We start from the raw sequence: 5,470 nt of genomic DNA on the forward strand, positions 1-5,470 counted from the left end.
GTTCAGCCTCGGGACACCGGTCTGCTAGCTGCCTTGGGCTCTTGAGATGCCCGCGGTGTCAAGTTATTGGCCATTGGGCCCGAAAGCCCAATGTTTGTCATAAGTTACCCAAGCTTTGTTGGGCACCGACCCCACCCCACGCTACCATATCTAGTGAAATCCTACCCAACAGTGGAAAGAGATCTTCTACGGTTTGTAATCCTATGGTGACTTGTATGACCCGTGCTTATCGGGATTCAGGAGCACATATGGTTTGGATTCGGAAGCAAAAAATCCCGCACCCGTCGGACGAGGCATCGTCTCATTGCTTGATGTTACGACTCCCTCCGCCAGGGGCAGTCAACTCTACCTGCCAAAAACCCCAATCGGGTGCGGAGACGTCCTCCTCGAGTTTGCCACCCCTGTCACCCTGCCTCTGCCAAGAACACAGCTTGCTCCTCTTCGCCGGCCGCCCCTATTCCAATCTGCCGCCCTCCCTCATCGGCGGCTATGGCGAACTTTCCGGTGCGTCCCTTCGCCTTTGCTCTGGATGGATCGACGTTTGACTGCGGGCCTGCACATCGCGGCCAGCGACATGTCATGGTGGTGGATGAGCCACCGCTCAACCATGATAGGTACGCCATCGTCACCATCGACCCGCCCGTTCCTGACCATCAGAAGGAGTTTTGGCTTGCTGAGGTCTGCCGCATTATCACAGTCGACCTAGGTTATGATCTGCTTGATGATTTCGTTTATCCGCTGGGAATTGGTTGCGTTGTTTTTTCTGATATGGAGAGCAGAGATGCAGCGATTAGAGAGGCTCCTCATGCTTTGACTGATGACTCTACTTTCAATCTGGTTCCCCATGATGAGGGTCTGAATATGCGTATGCCTGCATTCGAGTATGAGGTCTGGGTTATGTTACTTGCTTTTCCTATGGATTATCAGACTGAGGATTATGTGCACAAAGCAGTATCTAACTTTGGTAAACTTCTGGTTTGGCCTCACCCCGGGCAAAACAAGGCGCGGGTTCTTGTCAAATGCCATATCAAGGATGTGGCCGAAGTCCCACACAGTCTTTTAGTTACCAGAGTTGGTTTGTTGCCGGGTTTGGGTCGCTCTTGGTTTGTTCCTGTGTATGTGCTCAATGGTCGCAATACTATTCCAGGACTGATGGGCACGGAGGAACCACCACCCTTGCTCAGTGCCTCACCACACCCGTATGAGCTTCCGTATTATACTGTCATGCAACAGGCTCACCTGGTTGAGATGGAAGCTCAGCAAGCTCAGAATGATGCTGCTTGGAATGCACCTCCTGCCCAAGAACAGCTTCAGGAGAATGGTTGGAGAGCTTGGCCTGTGATTCCTCCACCGTACACAGGTTTTAGTTTCAGGTCCTTTTTTCAGTATGATGGCCCTTCACTCATGGATGGAGTGGACCCTGAACACAATGTCATTGATAACTTGTCTGATGTTTGGTCCTCTGAAGATGAAATTACTGCTGTTGAAAATTTGGCCGACAGTTTCATTGTAGGAAATCTTGCTGCCAGGACTACTTTTGTCAGAGCTGGGGGAGAGTCCATCAACGTTGCTATTGTCATGGACTGTGAACTGCTGATGTGGATGGGTTCTATGCTGAAACACATCTATACTCGTGCCCTCACAGAGGCGCCGGCCCAGAACACATGCTTTCCTGTAAACCCCTTCAAGTTTATTCAGAGACAACTGGAGGCAATCAGCGCAGCTTGGATGCTCAACTTATGGCCTGAACCTGACTACTTCTTCAGGATTTTCAGTTCTCAGTTTCAGTTGGGAATTTGCATTGCTTCTCCGCACATGGCCGATGGTAACACTGTGGTTTCTGCTGATGTCTTTGTGAATGATTCTATTCAGTTTCAGTTGCAGGAGTCCCAGGATGTGGTTTCGGTGCTGGAAACTGATACCTATACCCAGCAGGCCGACTCCACTGCCCCACCTCCTGATAATGCCCTTCAACTGATTGCATCTTCCTCGTTGTTCAATGAAGCTGCACCCCGTCATGGCAAAGCTCCACTTGACACCACTGTAGTACGGAGGAGCACTCGTTCGAACAAGTATGACGGCTTCAAGGTCCACCAGATCACTGATGTCAAGCAGACCCGATCTTGGGTGAACGCCAGAGTCCCTCCATCTGTCCAAGCAATCTCCATGGCAGCGGCCCCTGTCCAGGCTTCAACCGAAGAGTGTCCGCCCCCTACTTCCATTCAGGATCTACAACAGGTGGGCATTCAATGTGGAATTGCACCCGATGATCTTTCTGAAGATAAGCTGTTGGCTGCCCAGCAGACTGCCTCTGATGAGGCTGCTGATTTTCTTTATGCTCATGAATAAATCTTGGAATGTTTTGTCGTGGAATATCAGAGGGATTAACTCTGAAAGTAAACTTTTGGCCATTAGGAATGCGATCGATATTAGTGGCTGTTCGGTGCTGTGTATCCAAGAAACTAAACGGGAATCTTTTGATTTAGCATTTATTAAATCTTTCTGCCCCAAACGCTTTGATAAATTTGTGTTTGCACCTTCGAGTGGGGCCTCGGGTGGTATTCTCACTGTCTGGAATAGTTCAGTTTTTGTGGGCACACCATGGCATGTGGAATCGTTTGCGGTGGGAGTTTCTTTTGTGTCCACACAGTCGAATGATTCCTGGAATTTGGTGAGTGTCTATGGACCATGTACTGGTCAGAGACGATTAGATTTTACTTCCTGGCTGTTTGATCTTCATATTCTAGATAATGAAAATTGGCTAATATTGGGAGATTTTAATTTCATACGTTCCATGGATAACAGAAACAGACCAGGGGGTGACGCTGATGATATGTTGCTTTTCAAAGAGATAATTCGAGCACAATCATTGATGGAAATTCCGGTCAAAGGAAGGGCTTTCACTTGGAGTAATATGCAAGATGATCCACTTTTCGAACAACTTGATTGGTTCTTTTCTTCTTCGAATTGGACCACCTCCTTCCCAAACACAATGGTTCTACCATTGGGGAAACCGGTGTCTGATCATATCCCGTGTGTACACTCAATTGAATCCAAAATCCCAAAGTCAAAGCTGTTCCATTTTGAAAACTTCTGGGTTAACTGCACTGGATTCTCTGAAGTTGTTGCACGATCATGGGAACCTTGTTACGCCCCCAACTCAGTGGCGATGGTGTGCAAAAAACTTAAGTCACTTAGGTATGACCTCAAGCATTGGAGCAGAGGTGTCTCTAATCTAAAAGTTATGATCCAGAACAGCAATGACGCCCTGACCAACCTGGATGCCCTGGAGGACAAGAGAAATTTGTTTGTGCAGGAAGCAAACTTCAGGCGAATCCTGAAAGATCATCTAAATCGTCTCCTGAAAAATCAAAATGAATACTGGAGAAAAAGATGCACAATCAGATACTTTAGGTTTGTTAATGAAAACACCAAACTCTTTCAATCTTTGGCAACAGAGAGGTTTAGGCATAACTCCATTGATAGTCTGCGAGAGGGCGTTGTGGAGATCACTGATCATGTTGGGAAATAAGGTGTGTTGTTCAACACGTACAAAGATCATCTGGGTTTTTCTAAACCCACACACATGCGATTTGACCTGCAGCGGATCATCAAAAAGGTTGAGGGCCTGGAGGTGTTATCGCTGCTCTTTTCCACTGACGAGATTGATGCTGTTGTAAAGGAAATGCCAGCCGACAGAGCCCCTGGACCCGATGGTTTTAATGGCTGTTTTCTCAAATCTTGCTGGCACATTATCAAGAAGGACATCTATAAGATGTGCCATGATTTCCATGATGGCAACCTTGATATTTCTAGCATTAGTGAGGGATACATCACCCTAACCCCAAAAACCTCCTCCCCGGAGACTGCCAACGATTACAGACCGATCACTCTGCTCAACTGCTGCTTAAAAATCATCACGAAGATCCTGGCCAATCGCCTGCAGAAAGTTATCCTTAAAATCATTCACAGAAACCAGTATGGGTTCCTCAAAGGTAGAACCATACAGGACTGCCTTGCATGGTCTTTTGAATACATTCATCAGTGCCAAACATCTTCGAGTGAGATTATGTTGCTTAAACTGGACTTTGCCAAAGCTTTTGATACGATCGAACATGAGCCGATGTTGCAGATCATGAAACATATGGGGTTTGATGAAAGATGGCTGGGTTGGATGAAATCCATTTTCTCCTCTGGTGTTTCCTCGGTGCTGTTGAATGGGGTCCCAGGTAGGAAATTCCCATGCAAGTGTGGTGTGAGGCAAGGGGACCCCCTGTCACCCCTCATATTTGTTCTGGCAGCTGATCTCCTCCAAGCAGCAATCAATGACGCTTTTGTTCAGGGCTTGATCGAGTTACCATTCCCGTGCAGCCAAAGAGGTGATTACCCGGTCATCCAATATGCGGATGATACGATATTGGTCATGCCAGCCTGTCCCGATCAAGCCGCCCGCATGAAATCCATCCTAGTTGATTATGCTGACTCTGTTGGTCTGAAGATTAACTTCCACAAGTCCACGTTGATTCCCATCAATCTTGGCTTGCAACAAGCTTCTGCCCTAGCGCAAACTTTTGGCTGTACGGTCAGATCCCTACCCTTCACGTACCTGGGTCTTCCCTTGGGAACGATGAAACCAACCCTGCTTAACCTCATGCCAATGGTTTGTGCAGTTGAGAGAAAGCTGTCCACGGCCCTCTCCTTGCTTTCAGCTGGTGCCAAGCTCACTCTGGTAAACTCTACCATTACTTCGATGTTGATCTATGCCATGTGTACACTTAAGCTGCACCCAAAGGTGATTGAACACATTGACAAACTGCGTAGATATTGTTTGTGGGCCAAAAACACAGAGACGGGAGTTAAAAATAATTCTTTGGTTGCATGGGAGTTGGTCTGTAGACCGAAGTGCAACGGTGGTCTTGGGGTGATTGACATCAAAACGCAGAATGTCGCACTCCTCCTCAAACACCTTTTCAAGTTATACAATCATCACGATGTCCCGTGGGTGACTCTAATACGGGACACTTACTATGTGGGTCAAGTGCCACATGTAGTAGACCCGATCGGCTCCTTCTGGTGGCGTGATATCATGCAGCTCAGTAACGTGTTTCATGGCATCACTCAGGTTGCGATTTGGGGACGGATCTTCAGCTTTGTTTTGGAAGGATGTCTGGATTGAACATGATCATGATGCACCACTCTCTGAGGTCTTCTCCCGTGCCTTTTCCTTTTGAACAAACGAGGATGAGTAGGTGGGAACTGTTCTGGCGGCTACTGACCCCGCTATGCTATTCCATCTACCTCTGTCTACCCAAGCAAGAGAGGAGGTCAGAGAAATTCAGCAACGATCCAGGCATGTTGTGCCGGAGAGGGATTCCGCTGATTCTTGGGTTTGTACCCTTGGAGGAAAGTTCTTGGCCAACAAATACTGCAACCACTGCTTCGGGGAAACGATAGCCGATGAGGCCTTTTT

This window comes from Aegilops tauschii, chromosome 5 (genome assembly GCF_002575655.3).
Source record: "Aegilops tauschii subsp. strangulata cultivar AL8/78 chromosome 5, Aet v6.0, whole genome shotgun sequence".
NCBI classification, from domain to species: Eukaryota; Viridiplantae; Streptophyta; class Magnoliopsida; order Poales; family Poaceae; genus Aegilops; species Aegilops tauschii.